The following is a 24,774-nucleotide window of genomic DNA, read 5'->3' as shown; positions in this document are numbered from 1 at the left end:
AGACTAAATGATCATTTGTCTGAGGCTTTGAATCTTGCCTAACATTGATTAAGTGAATCTAGGAGTAACCTTAGTGCTATGAAAAAGTGAAAATTGTTATTGGAAAATTAAATGTTAGAACATTCAGAAATTTTACTACACGGATGTCAAGAAGTAAGTAGCTTCATGGAATGTATTAACATAGGGAACAACTCTGTTACGTTGTCACAGATTTTAAATTAGGTCGGACATTTCTCCCTCCCTTTCTTACCCTTCTTTCTTGCTCTGACACATCAGGAAAATTATTTGCGTGAATGGAAAAAAAAAAAGTGTTGGATCGCTCTTTACCTTTAACATTTCTTAAGTCTGTGTGATAAAGCACCCTCACCGAAGATGGGTACTCCTGATGTTGTCGTTTATGGGTGTTGTGATGAGTTCTCTTCAGTTACGGTTCTAGCAATGACCATGGGTTAAGGTCACATCCCTGTAAGCGGGGTGTGGAGTCTCCCTGATCACAGTCCTTGAGTCAATACCTGAAAAAGACCTTGATCCTCAGGCAGGGAGAAAAGATTCTGAAGGAGATGGGAGAAGGAGTTCCTGCCGTTCTCCAAGGCAGTCTTCTTTGAGTTGAGACAGTGATGAGGGTAGCCGTGGAGATACGCAGTGATGGCTCTGCCGGAGTCGAGGTGGATGCTTGAAGGATGAACATGGGATGGGGTCTAAATCCTTTGGGAGTAAGCCGTGTTTGGTTTTATGTTACACTTGACCTTTATTGCCATAGTTCAGTCTCGTGTAATGTTTCAGATTAGTTTCATCTAAGATAGGGCATATCAAGGAAAGGTTTCTGGGTCGTCATTTTGAGTACATGGTGTTGGCAGCCATGAAAAGTCATCTCTCAGGGGGATGGTACACTTCAAAAGAAGAGTCACGGTTTTGAGGTAGGGCTTCATTCCTCACATAGGTTTATTTTTTTGACGCCAATCTTTGTAAATCTCATTCTGTTTTATTGCAGAAGTTTTGTGTTTTCTTTTAAACTCTTAACTTCTGATGTTGGGAAAGGAAGTATGCCCCCAAAGAACCATGCTGCTATTCAATATAGCTTTAAGAATAATAGTGTATCAGGATTTGGGAATACAAAACCCAAACCCTGTGGCTCTTGCCCTGAGGTGACATGGTAGATTGAAAATGGCCAAGAATTATTTGCAACTTGTCTCATAGAAAAGTGGAGTCTATTTCGCAACCCCTTGATTTTGGGCCTGTGTAATGACTCGCTTTGACCAATAGAAGGTAGTGAAAATCACGTGGGAGTTGTGAGCCTTGAGGTCTTGAGTTTCCGTGTTGTGTGTGTCTCTCTCTCTCTCAGGTGACAGTTGCCTTTTGGCTACACGTGGCCAAGACCACTACCAGCCTCTACTGCCAGCAGTGTACGTGTAGCCACCTTAGTTATTGCAGCCCCGGTGGAGCTGCTAGACAAGCAAAGCATAGACACAGTGGACTTTTATTCAGCCTTAAAGAAGGCAGTGCTGACATTGGCAACCCACATGGATGAATCTGGAAGACGTTATCCTAAGTGAAATAAGCCAAACACAGAGTGACAGATACTGCATGGTCTCACTTGTATGTGGAACCTAAAATAGTCAAATTCATAGAAGCAGAGAGTAGGATGGTGGTTGCCAGGGGCTGGAGGGTGGAGGAAATGGGGAGATATTGGTCAAGGCACAAAGATTCAGTTATGCAAGATGAATAAGTTCCGAAGATCTATACCACGTGGTGACTGTAGTTAATAGTACTATGTTGTATACTTGACATTGGCCAAGAGGGTAGATCTTCAGTGCTCTGACCACACGTGCACGCCCTTGCATGAATGCAAAGAGCCGTCTCAGGAGGGACCAGCAGCAGAACTGCTCAGCCGAGCCCAGCCTAAAACGTGGCACGTTATTTGTAAGCAAATAAAATGCTTTTTTCCCCCCAGTTACTAAGTTTGGGGACAGTTTCTTATGATCAATATAGAACTGATACAGAAGATTACTTTTTCAAAATGGAAGGCAGACTTGAAAAACAAACACATGAATCATAGTATTATGTGCATTATAATAGGAATGCATACGTGAATGTCCATATGCCCTTTGAAACAAGTTTGATTGGCATCCTTCTCAGGAGCCTCTCAGAGCCTGGATACCTGCCCTTAACTCCAGTCCACTGAGTCTATCTTACGTTGCATGATTTCTGCTTTCAGTCTGTTCCTGGACCCCCATTTACCCTCAGCTATTTTTGTGGGCTTCATTTTTTGTGTTCTCCCCCTACATGTTGACATTCTTCAAAACTGTGTACTCACCTGTCGTGTTTTCATTCTGGAAATTTCTAGATTTGTCTGTGAGCTTAATCTATTACGTTTATGCTGAAAATCAAAATTCTCTGTAGTCTATTACTTATCCAAATATGGACCTTTTAACTTGATTGCCTCAAAGTCATGATAAATTCAAGATACCTATAAAATACTAGTTAACACTTAGTGCTTGCTCTGAGTCCGTACAGTTGAATTGGAGAATCTTAATTCATTAATTCTCATAGCAACCCTTTGAGGCAGGTGCCAGTATTATCTCCATTTAGAAATGGGCTTCAAGGAGTCATGGAACATTCTCGAATGTTGCATCACATTGCGTGATCCATGGGTTGGTGGAGCATTCTTTTGAGCCTCTGCATCATCATTTGTGTGCTCTCCCAAGTCAGGAAACGGGGTCGGTGGGGGGGACTAAACCAGGTACACTTAATCAGTCAACAAGTACTTCTAGAGTCTCCCTTGTATTTTTTGCCACCTCTACTTTTCCACTGCCATTGTCCAATTTCAGGTCCTCATCTCCTGTTTTCTGGACTCTCTTTTTGGTCATCTTACTGGCTTCCCTGTCTCTGGTCACAACCCTACTGGTATAGCCTTCCTACTACTAGCAAAGTAATCTTATAGCAACACATGTCCAGTCACACACATTTCCTGTGGCTCTTCGTCGTCTGTTGGATAAAATTTGAAGCGTCTTTTTTTGGCGTCGGCGTCTGTGCCAAGGCTTTTGCTGGTTTTTGACTGCTTTAGAAGAGGAGCCGTATATTTTTGACTTGTTAACTACCTAGCTGTCCAGATCGTCGTCTCTCCCTGCTCTGACAGTGTGGGATTAAGCTGAGTTTTGAACATGTTCTGTCGGGGCTCTGTGCGTTTCCACATACTCAGAATCCCCTCTCTCTACCACTACCGCCCCACCACACACACCTCCCACTCCCACCGTCTCTCCACAGAGCTTCTACTTCTCTGTCAAATCTCAGGGCGAACGTGTCCTCTTTCCTGAAGTTTTCCCTAGGTCCTCAAGCAGATGTGGATGTTTCTTCTGTTAACCACTAAGTATTTATGTAGTATCACTTAAGACCACATCTGGTGGTATTAACACTTTTAAGTTGGCTTATTTATTCTCTCTACTTCTGGGAGACAGGGACATGGTTTTATCACATCTGTGTCTTGAGCATAAATTACAGCACCCAACACAGAGTAGGCACTTGTTAAGCGTACACAGAATGAAGGAGGAATGAAAATCCAATTTCGTGGCAATAGGAGCTCCTAGATCCTTTCCGTCCTAGCTCATTGCCTACTCAGATACTAATTGTCATTCCAACAATTTCTGTGACTCCATAGGAAGTGTGCACGTGTGTGTGCACATCCAAATGCATAGGTGGTGCAGCACGGTCTGTAATTCACCAAGGAAATATCAGTAGCTGTAATGTTACAAGCAATTGTAAGTGTAGCAGTTTTATGTAGGGCAAAAGGCAATTTGCAAGCTTTCGATGATACATTTCTAATAAAAGGCACTGTGATCATTTCTACAAGATGATGAGACTTTTTCTCTAGGCCTTTTTACTTTGACCTCAGGGTTCACTGCATCTGATAAAAGGCAATAAAAGGGCAGACTTTGAAATAATCCCGACTAAGGAATTTTAGGAGATGAATAGCAGACCATGTCCTGAACAGGAGGTTAATTGCTGAAACGCAAAGCATCCTGTGGGAAAATGCTGCTTGGAGGTGTGATCTTTTAACTGTGGGGTGCTAAAATCCCGGCTTGTCATCAGATAGTCTAATTACATGCTCTGTACAAGAACTTCTTTATCAAGAAGAATTTGAAATCCTCTAATTAGCTAGGATTGTAAAAGCAAACAGAAAATTGGGATGTCAAAGGTCAATACAAATAAAAGCGAGACCAAACAAAGCCTGGATGAAGAGGAAGTAAGAACCCGAGGATCAGAGCATTCACAAAGAGCTAATTAGCAAAGTCCAGTCTTTAAAATAACTAAGGCAGCAATTATAAATAATTACAGTGAATAGAGCTTCATGGTTGTGACGGGTTAAAAAAGCATGACTTTGTATTTCCACAAGTAACTTCAACAACCCTTGAAATTCTTACGTCAAAAAGAAATTATAAAGCTGAATCATGGCATTTTTATCCATCAGCACGACTTTTGTATTAAGGTGGTTTGATTTTTAAAATATTCTTCATGTTTATTTGTGGGTTTTGCAATATGGCATAGTCGATTTTTTTATGGTGTCAAATCCCATATATTCAAAACCATTATCGCCCTTGATCAGTCCTCTAGGTTGCCTGGGAAGCTTTCTGCTCCATCCTTTCCCAACATGTGCATCTGCTTAGCCTCTATCATGAATATGAATTCTTTTCCTTCTTTAGAAGTTTGTTTAAGAAGGAAAACAGAAAATTTCCAAATTTATGTAATGACTTCCTAAGTAGATTCGTTATATTCAAATTTATGCTTGTTCTCTCCCAACCAGAGTCTTTACGAAAATTGTTACATAAAATCCTTGAGAGGTTCTTGCAACTATCTTTAGCCGAAGTACCAGTGATCTTTGCGCGCTGCCCTGTTGCCAGTCTGGTCCAATCGCCAACCTCCATTGCCTGCAGGCTGGCCCTCCAGCTTCATTTCGTGCTCTGTAATATCAGCGCTCCACTTAGCAGCCAGAGCACTTCTCTGGTCAAAGCCCTCGGTGGTCTCCTGTCTCTCTGTGACCTTTGAATTCATCTCCTAACTCTCTTCTGGATATAGCCACGGTGTCCTTTGTACTTCCCCCCAAAACGCTCACCTCCTCTGGCTTCGGGATTTTCACACTGACCATTCCCCTGCCTTCAAACAGCCCTTCACAAGTATCCTCTTGACTTGTTTCTGTACTTTCTTCTTTTTTCTGCTTAAATATCTCCGTATGAGTGAGGACTTCACTCACCCACTCGATATAAAACAACAACAACAAGAAACACAGTTTCCCATCTCTAACCTGGCTCTTCCTGTATCTTCGTGTGCTTTATTTTTCTCTTGTGCATTCATTCCCTCCTAATAAACTACATATACATTGATATTAATTTTATTCCCTTTCCACATGGCAGGAGGATTTTATTCCTGGTAAATAATAGGTGTGCAGTAAATACTTGTTGAAATCTTCCGAGTGAATGAAAACGCTGTGAAATTGTTCCTCTTTTTTCCCCTGGCTTGGTTAAACTTCAATTTTCACTCTCCAAGAGCTAGTTTTTCTGGGTTTTCTTAGCACTGGGAGAATGCAGAGCTCCCTTGCATCTACAATAAGCATGACCTCCACTCTTCTGCCTACTGTCCTGGTGAGATGTGAGGTCCACGTGGGCAGAGGCCATAGCTGCACACCCCACACTATCACCAGTGCTTTTCAGAAAGCTGGGCACATTTTTGGTCTTTAATATTTCTTAGTAAATGACAAAAATTTGTTAAAATACTCTGGAATAATTCATGATGTATGTTACGTAGAGTAAGAGTTACAGAATGGTATGCATTATAGGATAAAACTCTTATACAATAAAATTGGACACCAGAAAGCATCCTATATCTTCACATTTGTTTAATGTGTTTTTATAGGGGAAGCAAAGATGTATTACTTACTGGTTACTAGTTTGCAATGTGTAACACAAGAAAGTGAATTGGAGAAGGCAGTGGGGAGGCCGTTAGTTATATTGTAGACTCTTCAGAGTTTTTGAATCATATAACAAGCAACTATTCATTCTGTAAATTAAATGGCTGGAAAAAATCTCTAGATGTAACACTAATACAGAGCTTGAAATAACGTAAAAGCTTATTTTTCTCACTGCTTTCTAGAAAGTATGTCAAAGACATAATAAAATTACAATATCAATAACGTAGACAATTAGTAAGAAATGCCAAAGGCAACTCAGCATTTGCATCTACAGAAAATCAGTAAAAATAAAATGCAAAATAATATTTTGTTGAATTTGGATATTAAATATATTTTTTCCCTACTGGTATAAGGAAGAAATTTGCTTAGTGACATAGTTTGCTCCGCCCTCCTATGCCTTGATGTCCTGGCAAGCTTCCACTGCTTTCAAAGCTGAGCTCCGGTGATTTTTGGAGAGGGGTGTGTCGTTCCATTAGGGATGGTTATGCCCTCTTGTGCATATTCCCATTTAATCTCTATCTTACACCATTGTAGCATGTCCTATATACAGGCGTACCTCCGTTATAACAGTAGCATATTATGTTTGTGTTCATGACTATTAATACTAGACTTTAACCCCTTAAGGTCAAGCGTATCATCATTCTATTTCTGTATGCCCAAAGTCTAATCCAGTGCCTGGAAGCAATAAACGTTTAACGTCTGCCGAATTACCGTATGCAGTATGTGGTCTGTGTTGCTATGAAGGTGAATAACTGAATAACGTGGTGCACATTTAGTTCTCACTGAAGTAACGAAAGGAGACATTAAACCTTCTACATAATCTAGATACAGTGGAAAATTAGGACTAAGAAGCGAATTTAGAAGCTGTTATTCTGCATGTGCTGGAACGAGCTCTCCTTGTAGTGATGGAGAAAAAGCCTGTTCTAGGTCTTTGGCGCTGTGGCTTTCCTTTTCCACATTTCCCCACTCCAATTCAGTGCCAAAATTTGCTCTCAAAAAGGCATAAGAAGTTATCAGTGGGGATTTGACGATGTGTTATCTCATCCATGAATTTTCTTCGTAAGATTCTCAGGAGTAGAAAAATTTTTTTACGCTTAAAAAGACAAGGAAGTGATTTTTCCTGATAGTGATGTTTTAAATCCCCTGTAGCATAATTACAAAATAGAATTACAGATAGCATGCTGGTCTTCATATGACATAAAAAGAAAAACACTGTCACAAAAGCATATCTCCAAACAGGGTAGAAAATTCATGAGTCATTCATTCAATTTGAATTATCCCACACACTATTTTGGTCTCAGATATAACAATAAATAGATCAAGTGCCTGTTCTCATGAAGCTTAACTTTTAGAGTGGGGTAGTAAAAATAAATAGCAGTGTGACACATGGGATAAGTCTAATCAAAGAAAAATAAATCAGGGGATATAGAGAGTGATCAGATGGGAGGTGGGAGAAGATGTTGTTGAGTGTAATAGCACAGCCTGTGTTCAGATTTCGAGGTGTCATTTTGGTGGGACGAGGAGGGGGATTATTGAGAAAAGCTGAAGGAGTACCCTCCTTTGGTTCAAGAGGCTACAGCGTTGAGGCGTAGATAGATCCTTTATGCCACTAATACCAGAAATGTGACTGTAGTACAGGCATGCCTGTTTTTTATTGTATTTTACTTTATTGCACTTAGAAGATTCTAACTTTTTACAAATTGCAGGTTTATGACAATCTTGCATCGAGTAAGTCAATTGGTGTCAATTTTCCAACAGCGTTTGTTCACTTTGTATCTCAGTGTAATATTTCGGTAATTCTCACAATGTTTCAAACTTTTCCTTGTTTTTGTTTTGGTGATCTGTGATCAGTGATCTTTGTTACTACTAGGACTTGCTGAAGCCTCAGATGATGGTTAGCGTTTTTCTAACAATACAGTGTTTTTAAGGAAGTTATGCACCTTATTTCTGTAGACATAATGCTATTGCCTACTTCACAGACTACAGTATAGTGTAAACATAACTTTTATACGCACTGGGGAACCAAAACGTCTGTGTGGCTCACTTTACTGTGGTGGTCTTGAGCTGAACCTGCGAATGCCTCTGAGGTACGCCTGTGTACTTCTAGGTATTAATATGTTACACCAACGTGCCCTGATAGCAGAACCCAATTTTTAAATTTGATTATTAGGAAAAATAAGAAATCTATTATTTTAGGTCACAGGGAACCAAAGTTCCTTTTAGTTCTGTATTTGCCACATTTATTTTGGTGGTCTGTTGTTAGGGCTCTACAAGTTTAGGATTGTGTCTTCTTGGAGAATTGACCCCTTTTTCCTTGTGTAATTTTGGTCACATGTTGAAGCTCTAACCTCCAGTACCCCAGAATGTTACTATATTGGGGGATAGGGCCTTTAAAGAGACGATTAATGCATAAGGGTCTGTTAGGTGGATCCTAATCCAATCTGACTGCTGTCCTTGTAAGGAGAGGAAATTTGGACCCAAAGAGAGGCATGAGCGATGCAAACACACAGAGGAAAGACCATGTGAGGACACAGTGGGAAGGTGGCCCCAATAGAGAAAGCCTCAGGAGAAACTAAACCTGCCAACATCTTTTTCTCAGTCTTCCAGCCTCCAGAATTTCTGCTGTTTAAGCTGCCCTGTCTGTGCTATTTTGTTATGCTTAACATGCTGTGGACTGAATTGTGTCTTCCAAAATGTATATGTTGAAACTCAAACCCTCAGTGTGGCTGTAGTTGGAAATAGGGCTATAAGGAGATGACGAAGGTTAGATGAAGTTGTAAGGGTGGACTCCTGAGCCAATAGGGTTGGTGCCCTTATAAGAAGAGACAGCGGCAAGCAAGCTTTCTCTCTACCCTCACCACCCGAGGACACAGCAAGAAGGTGTCTACCTGCAAGCCGGGAAGAGAGCTCTTAACCAGGAACTAAATCTGCCAGCACCTTGATCTTGGACTCCCCAGCCTCCAGAACGATGAGAAAATTTCTGTGGTTTAAACCACCCTATGTCATGTTATGGCAACCCTAGAAGACATACACATTTCTAGCAAACTAATACAAGAATGCCCCCCTCTTTCTCACTGCTTATATTTCTTGCTCTGAAGACTACTTTGTCTTACACTAATATAGATACTCCACCTTTCTTTTTATTAGTGTTAGGATGGTATATCTTTCTCCATTTCTTAACTGCTAACCTATTGGAGTCTTTTTATAAAGTGGGTTTCTTGTAGACAACATTTTGTTGCATAACTTTTGGGATACTTTTGAACCTATATTTTAATTGGCACACTTAGACCATGCACATTTGAAGTGATTATTGAAATACTTGGTTTAATATCTACCATATTTGTAAATCTTTCTATTATTTGTCTCCCACTTGCCTTAAACCCCATTTTCTACCTTATCTGGTTTTAACTGAGCATTAGTGTAAGTCCCTTTTATCTCCTCTCTTACTGTACCAGTTATGCCGATTTGAAAAGAACAGTGATTCTCTTGTGTTTAAAATATACATTTTAAACTGATGTGAATCCAACTTCAGTTGTGCTGCTTCATGCGTAGTACAAGAATCTTAGAGTGCTCTCAATTTCTCCCTCCCATTTCTTGTGACATTGCTGATCCTTGGCCGTGGCAAGAGCAAGGATGAGCCTTTCAAAGGCATTCTTCATTTCTGTTATACTGCTTTGACTTGGAGCATTTCCTTTTGAGTCTTCCATATAATTTCCATCTTTCTGGAGATACTGTCTGCCTGCTTTTGCTACTTTTTCCGTTAGTCTTTTGCATATTCATAGTATATTTATCCCTGAAAGATAATTCCAACACATGTGTCATATCTGGTTCTGATGACTTGCTTTGTCTCTTCAGACTGTTTTTTCTTTTGGCATGGCTTGTAATTTTTTTGTTGAAAGGTGTACATTTTGCATTGGGTGATATGAACTTAAATAGTTCTTCAGTGTGAGGATTTATGTTAATCTGTCTAGAAGTTGGCCTGTTTAATGTTGCGGTGGCTGTAGATGGCAGAGCCTTCAAATTCTGGTGGTGTCCTTGTTTTTGGTTCTTCTCTTGACTCTTTAGCTAGAATTCACTTTTACTGTGCTGAAGCCTTGTCGGTATGGTCGTAAGGTGTACAAGAGGAGGAGTGCTGTGAATTCTTCCAGTCTTTAGGCTTTTAGTAGCTCTGTGTCTTTAGATCTGTGGTCCTAAGAGATATTTCTACAATGGTATAGCTGTTTTCCACCTTGCCTCCTACTCCTTTTCCTGGTTGCAGCATTCCTAATCTATTTTCTTGAAGCCCTAAACCCTGTTGACTCTATTTCCCCCTCTTAGGTTAGACAGGAAGGCTAGAGGGGGCCTGGAGTTGGGAGCCTTATCCAGCTTCCCCCAACTAGATAAGGGTCTGGGAAAGTCCTTTCCACTGGAAAGTAGGTCTTTGCTGTGGACAAGGTGCTGGGTTTATTTAATAATGATTACTTTTCTCCTCTTTCCATAAGAACCAGGAGGGAATTTTTTTTGAATCTTCATCATGAGAACCAGGAGGTAAAGCCCATAAGAGCATGGGAGCACCCCCCGCCCCCCGAAGACTGTGGGCCCCTGGAGTTTTTCACTTTCATGCTGGTACACGAATTAGTCAAAAGTACCATTTAAGCATTGCTAGTGTTTTTTAGTTCTGGTGGCTTCAAGTCCAGGTACATGGATATCAGCTGTGTTTCTCTGGATGTTCCTTTCTCTGTAGATTTAGGGAAGCAGATTTTCCTGTAACCTGCTTGAATGGGTCCAAAAAAGTCACTGATTATCACTTGTCCAGTGTTTTCTTGTTGTAAGGACAGGAGTGATGATTTCCAAGCACATTAACTTTTGGAACTGAAGCCATACATCCAAACACAATCTTTAACCTGGCTAAAGATTAATATAATACAATTTCTTATCCATAAGTTTGTAAAAATTAGGAGGAAAATTTTCACTGTAGTATTGATAGGTTGATCAGGTAAAGCAACAATTGAGCACAGATCTGAGGGACATCAAGGAGGAAACCATATGGACATTTCAGGGGGATACTCCAGTGAGGGATCCCAAGGTGATCATATGCTTGGTGTGTCTGATGAACCATAAGGTAGGCAGGGTGTTTGCAGGGAGTGAGAGAAGCGTGAGGGAGATGAGGGATGTATCCTAGAGGTTTCTGAATGGTAATGAGAATGAGATAGGGAGCTATTTAAAGATTTTGTAGAGAGCAGTGACATGATTTGTCTAAGAGTTTAGAAGAGATACTAGTACTACCTGAAGAATAAACTACAGGGAGATTATTTGGGAGACTGATCCAGGTGGAATGAGGTAGTAGTTGAGTTAAGCATAGGTAAGATCCTATGTGTTTTAATTAACTTGCTGTATCCATTGAGTTCTTGGGCCCCTCGCTCCCCTACATGTGGCTTGAATGGTACACAGAAGCAATAGCCTGCCTGCTTCTGCTCAGGTGGCTACGGAAATCTGTTATCTTCCTAGGTTTGTCCATAGGGAGGCGGCTTTGGTTGTGTATCAAGTCAGCAACTCCAAGAAATGCAATAGCCTTTCTCCTAGAATTGTCTAATCACAGGACAATGCGATGGACTCATTTAAAGCAAGTATGAACAGAAAAGCCAAGTAAAATTAAGTAATGTTACAAGTCAAAAAAAAAAAAAAGAATAGATAACATTCTGGATATATCACAGCTGTAAAGTAGAATTTTTAAAATGAATTAGATGAAGTTGTGGGAGAAATGAGTCGAGAATGATTCCAAGCTGTTCGGTTCTGTGAGCTCACACTTACCCTCTGGCCTCTATTCAGCTGTTACATGTGCTCCGTCATCCACAAAGAGAATATGCTGGAAAGAGGATGGGCTCTCAAGACAATTTGCAAGGGAGTCCTTCACCCGAATAGAGGTAATATAGCATATTGCTCCAAGGGTTCTGGAGGCAGACAGCCTGGATTCAAATCCCAGCTCCGACAGTTACTCACTGTATCATCTTGGGCAAGTTTCTTAACCTCTTAGAGCCTGTTTCTTCTTCTGAAAAATGGGGATACAAATAATACCTACCTCGTAGGGTTGTAGCAGAGATGATATGCCTTAGTGCAGTGCTGGGTCCTTAGAAAGTGAAACCATTAAAATTTGTAATATGATTAGAGGTCTTAAAATATATTGTTTATTACGTACTTTCCAGGCACTTTACAAATATCATCTCATTTACTCTTCAAACTAATTATGAGCCATTAATTGTCACTATTACTGTTTTATACATGAGGAAGCCTGGGCCCGAGGTAGCCTGAAGGACTACCTGCCCTCACTACATCAGGCCCAGTGGAGTAAAGGATTTTGGCATTATTACCCATTTTCAGTTCTCTACATCCCACCCACACCCGTGAATACAGTGCATTTATTAATAGTGACTTACATTAGCACATGTAGTGTTCCTGCTTTTCTACTGACTGATACAGTAATTAATGCCAGAACAAACCAGGAAACTGACTCTCAAAGTTGAATGCTGGGATTGGGTTGTTCACGTACTTGAAGAGCTCATAGATGACCTTCTAACTGGAATAAAAGAGCCAGGGTATTACCCAGCATAGTGACATCTCTATTTCTCGAATTCTCACTGTCCTGGCCTGAGGTTGGTGTATTGATGCAGCTGGAGAGCCAGGTGTCCAGAGAACCAGTGACAGTGACACTTGGACGCTGTGGTGACCATGTTGATGGAAAAGATTGGAGAGTGACCTGACTTCTAGTGTGTCATAGAGCACAGAGCACGCACAGACAGGGGAAGAGAGAAAATGAGAGCTGTGAGGGTCTAAGGAAGCAGGTCAATTGTCAGAAAGGATGATGGCTGCTGAGAAGTCCTTCATCTCCTGTAATTGCAGGACACACACCCCAGCGTCAAACCAGAGACCTGAGAGTGAGAGTAGCAGAGTCAGAGTCAAGTAAATGGTCACACCCCACACAGGTGGGGAGAAGTGGGATGCTGGCAGATGTCAAGAACACAGGCTGAGGACTCTGTTCCCCTAACCCCCCTGCATCTCCCCTGGTGGCAGAGGCAGGTCCCCCACGTCCTGCCTGGGGAACCGTCTTTTACATCAGATCTCCTTTAATGGCTGTACCTGGGGCAGATGCCTCACAAGGGGTGGCAGGTGTCTGTGCTACCTGTTCCACTACCGTTCATAGCCTCCAGGTCTATAACTAGGATTAATTCCCAGTGTAGGGATCATGGACAGTTAGTACAAGTCTTGATCCAAGAATAGAACACCTGTACAACCAGAAAAGATATTGCCGTTATGTATTGTCATGATGACTCTGTAGTATCTTGTGTAAAGATACTTACAAGCCAACAGAAACCCTCCTTTGTTCTCTGACCCCTGGAATAGGAGCTATTCTGATAGGAACGGGCAAGGAGCCCTTGGGCGTGTTTCCGTGTTCCATCAAGGCAATAAGCCAGAAGCAATACCATGCTTCCGAGGCAAAGGAAGAGGTTGGTGTCATTGTCAAAGGCTGCTGAGATGCAGGGTTTCACTTCCTACCACGTTCCCACCACAGTCCCAGTTTTAAATTGCTTGTTTGGACACAGCAAAAGCCAGATGGATGAGGGAGAATGACAGGAAATTATTGCAGACTTAATCATGGTCTTATCAATTGTAGCCGGATTTCTGGACGTGCTGTCTGTATGCTAGCAAATCAATAGAGCCTCTGGCACCTGGTATTCAGCTCTTGATCTAGCAGATTCTTTTTTGCCATTGTTTTCAGTAAAGAAAGCAGAAGCAGGGACAAGGCTGTATCTTAAAAGCTGCAGAGGTGAGTCCACCCTTTTACTCGCTGCCATCATAAAGTCCAGAGGTATCTTGATGATTTTGAAATCCCTCTGGACATTACAGTTTTTTTATATAATAGGATTAAGCTACTTGGGCCTAGCGAGCAGGAAGTAGCGAGTACTGTGGTTGCCTTAAAAAGACATGCATGCCGATAGGCGCAAGGTACATCCTGAGATGTTGCTTTATTAGTGAAATTTCTAGGGGTCCACTGGTCTTGGACACATCAGTTATACCTCTGTAAGGCAAGAGGCAAATTCTGCACGTTCACACCCAGCATAACCCAATTACCAGATAACCCAGGAGGCTGATTAGGAAAAGACCACACAGCCTGAAGTGTAGGCACAAAGCTATTGGAGTGTAGGTACCATGGCCCAGATGGTATAGTGTACCGATGCTACTGGGTGTGACTGTGAGAGAGAAACAGTATGGAACACGTGGCAAATCTCAGTCTTCTCAGTAGAAGCATATTCGGTACAGGTCCCTAGGGTTTTGAAGTAAGGCCACACCGTCCTGTTTGAAAAGCTCTCTTGACTTGCTACTGAACAGCGGTAGAGGTTGAGCGGCTCTGACCATGGGAAACCAAGTAACTATGCTGCTAATGTCAATTCAGGTCCTCTGAGAAGCAGAGGTCAAGACAGAATTAGAAACACAGATGACTTACTGGGGGAAGGACTCATAAGGGCAGAGGGAAGAGGGAGCCGGGAGTAAGCAGGGAGAACGTTTAGACCACGGGAACAGTGTGATAGCTCTGGAAGGAGGCACAGACGGCAGCAGGAATAGCCCCAGCGTGCGGGGCAGTTTTGAGAAAGTGTTGTCCAGGCTGAAGGAGGCCCAGGGCAAAGATTTCATTAGAGGAGGTCAGCATGGGACCAAAATGGCTCAGCTGTGGAACTCCTGCTGTGCTCAGCAGTGGCTGGGAGCAGCCCACGGAGAGCGTGGCTTCGGTGTGAACACTAGCAGATCCCAGGGCGTGTGAGTGGAAAGCCGTGAGCTAACAGCACACCTCATGTTAGCACCGCTCTCGGAGACCTGAGGGGGCAATGCCTCCACCCAAACTTCTCCTATCAGGACTGGCGGTTATGCGACATACCAAGACATTCACGTCCCATTATAAATTGGAAATGCTGTATATGAGACTGGCTCCCGGCAGGTCTGGAAGGTGCACGTAAGCAACGTGAAGGGCAGGTGGCTCAGACGTTCATGGTACTTCTCACCCTATTTTACTGCTTCTCTCTCTGTCTACAGAGATGAACCTTTAAGGAGGTTGCTATAACCTGATAACGGTCAGTTAAAGTATTTACGGGGTAGGTTGGTACCAGTTAAAATTGGAATGCTCTAGAATTAGAGTCTCACTCAGATTGACCCAGTACCACATTGATGAAGAGAACTGCCATGAGTAGAACTTTGGGTAGTACGTTGGCCCACCTTGGGTGGAATGAGAAACGGCCTGAGGCGAGAATATGCATCCATCCTTGAGCAATGATTGGCTGGCTGGACGAACTCTTAGGGGAAAAAAAAAAAGACTGAAAAGTTCATGACAGACCTCTAAGAGGAAGGTATATATTTTGAAATGGAAATAGAGTATGCAACTATTTGCATCCCACAGAAATGTCTACCAGAGGGTATTGACGGTAACAATAAGCGTTCACATATTAGGTAGACAAGATGACCCATTGTACAATACCAGTCAACTTCCCTCCCTGGCCATTCAGGTGTTTTTCAATGGGCCCTTGAACATCGCCTTTTATCAAAGCTGGTCTGGCAGCCGCTACTGATGGGTACCCTGCCTGGCAAAGAAGCTTATCGCAAGTCTCGTGGTGAGCAGACCAGTCTGTACATGGCAGTTTCATTACTGTGATCCCCTCTGTGGTAGGCAGCCTCCAAAACGGCTCCTAAGTGTCCTTTCCTCTGCGAACTCATGCCCTGTATAATCTCTTCTACAGAGTGGGCTGGACATGGTAAATTCCTCCTACCTATTGGATTTGCGTGGTGGGTTTGCACAGCATAAATCATGGGATTAGGCTACGAAAAGACTGGATTTTATTGCTTCTCTCCCTCTCTCTCCCTTCCCCCCTTCCCCATCTCCCTCCCGCTTTCCCTTCCTGTAATCAGAACTCACAGATGCGGGGTGGGGGGGGGGGAAGAGTGGAAGTGGCCCTTGTCACTATTAAATCGGGAGGACCTTTTCCTCCTTGTAGTAGCAACTCTGGCCTCAGCAGCTTGAAGGTCCTGTTGCTCAAGGGACACGTGTTGTTACCCAAGAACAGAGCCGTGGTTCTGCTGAACTGGAAGTTGAAACAGCTTCCCAGCCATTTTGGGCCCCTCACATGGCTGAGCAGATAAGCAGAGGAGGAAGTCGTTCTACTGCCTGGGATAATTGATCTTGCTTATTGGAGGACACTGGGTTGTTGGTATACAGGCGAGGAAAGAGAAGTCGGTCTGTATCTTAGATGGGACTCACTGTGGTACATCTTAGTTACTCCCTGGGCGAGGGTTTAGGTCAGGCAGTAGATTGATCCATTTAACTGGAGCACTTTGCTTTATAATTTACATTTGCAAAAAGTGTCCATAATTCAAGGACAATTTAGGCCCTCCCTACTGTATTAGAAGGGAGTCCAGCATTTTTCGCCTAGGAATGTGTTGTTATCTTCTGTTTTTTTAAGGACAGTCCTGTTTCCATTTGAACCACCGACATTAGAGCTCTGAGAAGCCAGCCGTCTTTGAGGTTGGGAGAATCTATCACAAGTGACAAAAACTTCTTGTTGCCACTTTGCTGTGGTTTCCTGGAAACCTGGAAATACTGAAAAGATTGTTCACAACTTGTTCTAGTAAAATGATGCCTAGGGCTTTGTCTCTCACTGGTACGTAGCCATCCCAAAGCAGCGTTTGTTTTCAAAGGCAAGGGCAGATGACCTTTCCGTGTCTCCCACCAGCCCACCATGCTTCAGTCTAGGAGCACAGGTGGAGCCGGGCTCAGGGGCAAGCCTGCCATCGCAGGGATCCAGCGGAAACAGGTTCAACGTTTGCTTTATCGGATCTCCCCAAACCACTGTGCTCCGCCACCCATTCTCATTCATTGCAGGGCAGGCAAGCTTGTCTTCTCACAGTGATTGTATCATGTCAACCCCATTTCTTCTCAGCCATTGGTCTGTGATTTGTGCCACCAGATCTATTCTGAAAGGCTTCGCTGACTTTGAACCTCAGAAATAAGGCATTCATAATTTCCCTTCCCAGGGGATCTGAGATTCCTCGTTCAAACGGACCTGCTCACTCCTCTGTGATCTTTCGCATCCAGTGCCCAAACCATCTCCTTTAAAAAAGGCAAAGTCTTCTTAAGTCACAGGTCACACTCCTCCTTCAGATACTCTGCTTTGTCTTCCAAATAGTGATTTTTAAGGGTAAAAGTATCGGCATTTTCAAACCACGTATTTTTGATGATATAATGAGTTTTGTTCTCTGAGTGCAGCTCTTGGCAGTGTTTGTGAAAGACAGAGAATCTCGCAGATCACACAGTGCAATCCATGAAGCCGTGGATATAGAGCTGTAAAGCCTTAAAATAATACCATTACTTTTAGTTGAAATAGATTACAACTCACTACGTTAATATCGATCAGGCGCATTTAATGTATCATTAGCATTTGTGGAATGATGCACTAGTACAGTAAAATGGCATTGATCAAAGGCATTAATTAGGTGTTGAAGAATTTAAGCAGGTGATTTTGTCAAAACCAAGCAGTGACTTCACTGGTGTTATAAGCTCTTGATGGTAGTGGCAGTGTTCTCTTGAGGGATTCCTTAGTAGAAAGATAACTTGCTGATATCTACACGCATCAAGCCAGTGATATCATTATTCTATATGGATGAGTCTTCACAAGGGTCAATGAATAAATCTACACTAGGCCAAAGTATATTTTCAATATTTATTTATAACTGGGCTTGAGCTCGTGGGGGTAGGGTGATACTCCGGCTTTTGGTTTGCTTACCTGCTTTGAAAAGTTGAAAGTGAAAGCAGAGCATAGAAAGCTTCTAGGTTCATTCCATTTAACCATCTTCCTGTGAAATACCTTTGTGTTGGTATTAGCTAATGGTAAATACTTAGTTATAATTGCCAAAGTGTCTTGGTTAAGAATCTGCTTGGTTGCTGTTACAGAAAATCTGTCACATGTTCTCTGACCCTGATAAAAAGGAGCATTCTGGGCTTCCCTGGTGGCGCAGGGGTTGGGAGTCCGCCTGCCGATGCAGGGGACACGGGTTCGTGCCCTGGTCCGGGAGGATCCCACATGCCATGGAGCGGCTGGGCCCGTGAGCCATGGCCGCTGAGCCTGTGCGTCCGGAGCCTGTGTTCCGCAACGGGAGAGGCCACAACAGTGAGAGGCCCGCGTACAAAAAACAAACAAAAAAAGGAGCATTCTTTAGAGAACAACTGAAAAAAATGCCCAAGATGTCTGAATCAGAGGACTAGACTAAGTCTGGATGATGTTAACTAGTAGATACTGATCTCCGACATGTAATGTAGAGAATGAGCTGGGAGGATGCTGTAAGATGAGTAATTTAACTTCCAGCCAGATGACTACCAGACTGAATCTCTAAATATGCCTGGTTGCTTTGAGGAGGATTGCAGGGTAGCCCCTGCCACTTCCGTAAGTACTTTGCCTCATACGTCTGCTTTAGTTTTGGTCATCGCAGCGCTGGATGTGGTCTTCTCTTAGCTTTTGCTCTTCCACAGCAGCAACCGTTTGAACTGAACGCCTTCTCTCCATGGATATTTTCCAGCTTGGCCTTATCTGAGAGACTGGTTTCTAGCTAAATGGATTGTTAGTGTAAACTATTACAGCACGCAGGTGTGTTTAAAAAGCGTTATATTTTAAAAGTCTTCGTTTTATAATTTTATAAACCTTTATAATAATGATTTGGTGTTTCATAAACTATTCATGAGAAGCTTCTGACACGGTTTATTAAATGTATTTTCAGATCATGTATATTTCAAACTATGTTTTCAAATAAATACATATGCATGTACGCAGAGAAATGGTATGGATTTAGATGTAGGTACACACATAGGTATAGGTATAAAGATAGAGATACAGATACAGAGGTGGACAGCAAAGTGAGACATTAATGATCCCTATAAGGGGAAAAACGATTTGAGGAGAGTTGAGATTTGTCCAAATGTAGTTTTGTAAGGATAAATTTCAAGCCTTTGGTACTCAGTGAAGGTGCTTGTTCAGGATTCTAAATAATCTGTAATTATGAAGTATTTTTTCTTTACATTTTTCAAGGAAGGAGTGTATGAAAATTTGAATTAGTGACTTAGTATACTTTTTATTGATAAAAACCATTTTGGCTGTAGATCCTTTAACTCGGCTACACAGTGATTTGTCCTTAGAGAAGAAGCTGAGTAACTTCCGTGCATACGGGACAGATCTCTTTTCTTTGCTCTCTAATGGGTCAGCTCGTTGACCATTGCAAACCAGCTTGTAACAGACAGCACAAAATCACTGTTTCCCTTAGCTTATGCAACTTCTGAGCTTCCTTCATGAAACCGGCAGTTTCCTGTAACAACTACTTAGGGGAAAATGAGCAGTAATTCAATCACATATAGATTGATGTGGCCAGTTGCTACTGTCTTCTGCACTTGAAAACAGGAGTTTATGACCAAAGCCATAGGGTAATGAGAAAGCAATGTATGACTGCCACTCGCTCATTAGAATGGATGAATACAAAGAAAAATCTTTTATTGAGTTTATATTGTTACTTCATAATTTTATGTGAGGTATTATGTCTATGGGAAAAATCTGTTGCATTTTCCAAGATATATTGAGTTCTTTTACTGTTAATATAATCTAAACAAAACTCTAAAATGTAAGAAAAAACCCAAAATTTAGCATGTTTATGAATAACAATATCTTTAACCACTCATAAGCACAATCTTTATTTAAATAGATTGTTAATTCTTTATCTTGTTATCTGGAGGCATTGCTATATAGCAGCTTAAAATTGTATGTCCCTGAGAATAAAATAGCCTTGAAATAAAGCATTCATGAGACATATTTTGGGTGAATTCACTGACTTAAAAAACATAGTTACAGAGATACACTCAACTAAATAAAAGTATGAATAATCAAGTGTAATTATGTTAAAGACCTTTGAAATGTACAATATTAGATTTCTTAAGTTAGGTCTTTATTTTTATTTTTTTAATTATTATTTTTTTGCGGTACGCGGGCCTCTCACTGTTGTGGCCTCTCCCGTTGCGGAGCACAGGCTCCGGACGCGCAGGCTCAGCGGTCCCATGATACCTATGGGCCCTAAGCTTCTTACATAGAATACTATCCTTACGTGAATGAGTTTATCTTTATTTTTTCCTTTAGACATAACTTTCAAAATTATATAGTTGCACCTAAAGTGTAAAGGTTATGCTTATTCCAGGGTTCTTACATTCAGAAAACTCATGAAGTTTTAAGAGCACTAGATATTGGCAGGACCACGTTACCATAGCAACGCATATCCATGACTAGTCTTTGAGAATATTTAACTTAAAAGGCTTAACGATTAGGCCAGTGCAGTGAGATGCAAAAATAAAGCCAAAAATATTTATACAGAATTTGGGAAGTTAGGGAGTGGTTGCAAATACATGGATTGTTCTTTTTTAGAACTCAAAATTGTTTGATGTTAAATTAAATTAAAATCATTTTAACACATGCTTAAAAAGCATTTGCCTTGCGTTAAGTCATGCATTAGGAATTGGGGGAAAGAAACTAAAATAGGATACTTAAAAATTCCCAATCCGGTTAGAGTACCAGCTACATATACCAGCTACTGTGATCTGAGAGCATGTGATGTCTGTCAACTCTTTTGTGCCCTGGAATCACATGTGTTTGGGGGCTAGAGAAGAGGTTTCACAGACAAGGGGACAGGCATTTCTAAAACAGTACAAGCACAGGCACATATTTGGAATGAACAAGCACCAGGTTTATTGGATAGGGATGGAGTAGGTGGAAACAGGAGACAATATTAAAACCTTGGAATAATGTTGGATGGAAGAATTCGTTAAATGCCACGCTAAAAAGTTGTAAGCGTCTGGCATTGAGCATTTGAAAGTGGAAAGGTAATACTGCAAAAACTTGGAAAACACTCAGTTGTTTAACAGGACAATTGGTTACAGGTAGGAAGATTTACTGAAGATAAAAGTTTAAAGTTGGTCAAGTGTACTCAGGGATGGAACAAAGGGAATGAAAAGGAGAGTTTTCAGAATTGAATTGTGGAAGAATAAAAGGCAGAAAACCAGAGATGATGCTGCCAAAGTCATTTATCTTGTTTGGTCGTCAGGTCTCCTCTACTGGAAAAAACAGAACGCTGTTTTGAGACAAGAGGAAGTTAATGAGTTTGATATGGAACAGTTTGGAATTACTATTTCTATGAAATGCTGCATTTTTGGTCAGCATGAGAACTGGCCTTCTGAATCCTGGAAGGAAGAGAAAACTTAGCGATGCCCATAGGGGAGTCTCTATGTCATGGTGATATGGGAAGGGGGGGAGTGAGAAGATACAGGGGAGGCTGGAACCATGTGGCCACCAACATTCCAGGGCAGGGCAGGGGGAAGCGCCTCTCACAGGACCCTGTGTCAGTGATGCTTTCAGTCTGGAACAGTAGCTCCCTCAGGTCACAGACAGATTTTTTTCGGACGTCTTTAATCTTATCTGTTTGACAGTGATTGAGGATAAGATTTACAGTATGAACTGTACTAATAAATAATGCCACACAGTGGCTGTTTAACTAAAAAATGAATTCATCAATTAAGATTAAGGATCTTTAGAAGTTATTGAATACCGAGGTAAAAATCATTTGTTTGTATTTATCTTCCAAGTAAGCGGTAGTGTTGTTAAATTTCTAAGTGAAATATGCTAACGTGAAACCCTTAGGTGATATTCTTGCCAGATGAATGTTTTGGATTTTCTAGATGTTTAGATACATGAACATTGTAGATCTACAAATTCGACTTTCATGTACACTCACAATATGGTGTGTATGATTTTCATTCGCTGAGTAATTTTTACTCTGAGTAGCAAATTTTGCACTCAGTTGGATATTGGTGTTACATATACTCAATCTGTTCAGTGTGTAATGCTAGAGACCGATATTTATAGAATCTGTTTCGTTCATGATCCTGAGTTTGTTTCATGTCTTCTACCAGTCTTTGTTTCTAGAAGGATAACCCCATCTTGGCTTGCCATTTTACACTGTATGCTATATAACTGCGTAGGGTACCATTCACTCATATGCATGTATACTGAGGACATCTGACATGTTTTATCTTACTCTTATGAGCAATAAGTCGCTTTATTTTTACAAAATACTGTAGTGGTTGATCTGGAGGCTGGAAATCCAAGATCAGGTTGCCAGTGTGGTCGGATTCTGGTGAAGGCTTTTTTCCCAGCTTGTAGAAGGTGTGTACTTGTGCTCTCTTCTTATCCACTTCTATTGGATTAGGGCCCTTCACCCTTATGGCTTCATTTAACTTAAATTTCCTTTTTAAAAGCCCCATCTCCAAATACAGTCACATTAGGGATTAAGGATTCAACATGAATTTTGGGAGACACGGTTCTGTCCACAGCAGTGGGGAAGTGATTTTCCTCACATAGTGGAGTTTGTAGAAAGGTGAGTGTCCTTTTGTAAAGTACCCAATATCACAGCTATAACTTACCATTGAAGAGTAAAACAGATCTGATAAGAATCATACATGCTCATAATCATACATGCTCATAATAATAATGCTCATAAACATTATTTCTAAATATGTACATATTTGAAACAAACTCTTGGAAAATTTCCTCCAATTTTGTATGAGTTGAAAGTAGCAGCATTTTTTTTTTCTTTAAAAAAATACATTTTTAAGTAACTACAAGATGTAGGTTTAAGTGCAACTAAATAGGATTGGGGACTGGCGCGTGTAAAGATTGATTTCACAGGTGATTCCATTCAGAAGTCATCCACGGTCTTTTCATGAAGTTTTTATAATGTTGCTACTGCCCATTACAAACATAAGAAGCACTGAAGGTAAAAGGCAAGTACATGTGATTTATCCTGGATTTTTCACCAATGTGTTCTTTTTTTTTACTGCATAGAGAGGGAGAAAGCTCTTTGCTACCTTACATGCAAGAGTGCCAGTAATTCTTGTGCCCTCGAAATGACATATTTTAGACTACTGTTTCCAAATTGGGTGGCGTGGATAAGGCAAAACAGTACTCGTTAAAGCTAGTCTCATAATCTGTTGTTCATCAACTAAAATTGAACAAATCCTGAAATGTAATATACGTCCTCACCTATGCCTACCAGTAGGATGTCAGGAGTATGTGTGACTCAGGCATGAAACTACCTTCGCACTACTTTAACCCACATAGAAAATGGCAGGTTGTCATTGATAATATCTTAAGTGCTAAGTGCTTCTTTTTCTTCAAGTTGATTCGGGAGAGTGAAATACTCCGTAAATCAGAGAACTCATGTCGACTGTCAATCTTTCCTTCTGAGTCGCATTCCGTTGGCCACCATTTACATCCATCAGAAATGGTCCTGATGCTAAAAGTGGAGATCACATTTTGCACTCTGCAAAGAACAATGCAAACATAAATTTAAGATGTAGAGTCATAATTTTTAAAGTGGTCAACATTAGCTGTCATGGAGAAGAAAGTTGCTCATCAAAACAGTAGAATGTGCATATTATTGACACATCTGTCTCCATCAGCATTTATTAGAGACTAGAAGAAAACTTCAGATAGTTGTAGATGATAACTTTAATTTATGTGAACAAAAGTTAAAGTACAGGAAAAGAACAAAACAAAATCTACCAATATTATCTAACTCCCCATCCTTTCCAGTATTTGATAAAAATATTTCACCACTTGGATAAGTAATAAATTGCTTCAAAGTGGCTAAATGACACTTTTGGGGGTCTTGGGTTGTGACTTAGCCAACTCACAATTAATCAGAGGCTAATATTTTCCAGAAAGAATGGCCTTAAATCATTACTGTTTGCTTATTCTTCTGCCTGCATCAGGGGCCATTCTTTTTTTCCTTTTTTTACCAGTCGCTCAGTAGGAGAGGAGATACCAGCACCTAGTGGAGAATTTTGTGTATCACAACACTTAGCAGTTTGCTGTAACTGTAAGCTAGCCTCTCATTGGTAGCTTGGTGGGGAAGACATTTTATACTGACAAAAATGAGAATCTTAAGTTACAGATTTAAATAAAATAATCATTTTTCCTATTACCTTATAGACCTATGTTGTGTAAACAGTAGCCAATAGTCACATGGGGCTATTTATATTAAATAAAATAATTTCATTCCTCAATTTCACTAACCACATTTACATTAAAAGGGCTAAATAGCTCTTGAATAGCTGAATAGCCATACAGATTTAAAAACTGATCTATATGCACAAGGGCCTTGTGAATTTCTCTGGTGTAAATCTATGCATGAAGCTTTATGTGCACAGGTGACAAAAACCGACAAGGAAACAAAACATGGAGAATTGTGCAGATTCACCATTTGTTAAAAACTTCGGTTGTATGATTTTCCCTTTCGGACGAATCTAGACTGGCTGACCCTTAGGGCCCAATAACTAGGATGGGGGGTTATGAAGAGGTGACAAACCACCCAAAGTCTGTGCAATAGGATAACTCTAGCTGCACCGCTACTGTACGGAATTCTGGAGAATTAAGAAGAACACTGTGTTATGCTTGTCTGGGAAGAAATGGAGTAGGACCTCCCACAAAGTTCATCCCAACTCCAAAAGGTTAGACTGGACGATGACACCAGACACACTTCCTTCCCTCACCCCCGAGGCTACGTACACCAGGCTCTGCAGCCCCATCGCTGACAGATGCACTCAGTTGCTCTCAAGCAGGTGGAGCTCTGCTCTTTGCCCTGTTCACACCGTGATTCCTGATAGAGATGTAAATCTGCTTTTTGTTGTGATGGGAATTGCAGCACTGTGGTCG

Source organism: Leucopleurus acutus, assembly GCF_964270905.1.
Source record: "Leucopleurus acutus genome assembly, chromosome: 13".
In the NCBI taxonomy this organism is placed as follows: Eukaryota; Metazoa; Chordata; class Mammalia; order Artiodactyla; family Delphinidae; genus Leucopleurus; species Leucopleurus acutus.
Note: the sequence above shows the minus strand (reverse complement) of the source record.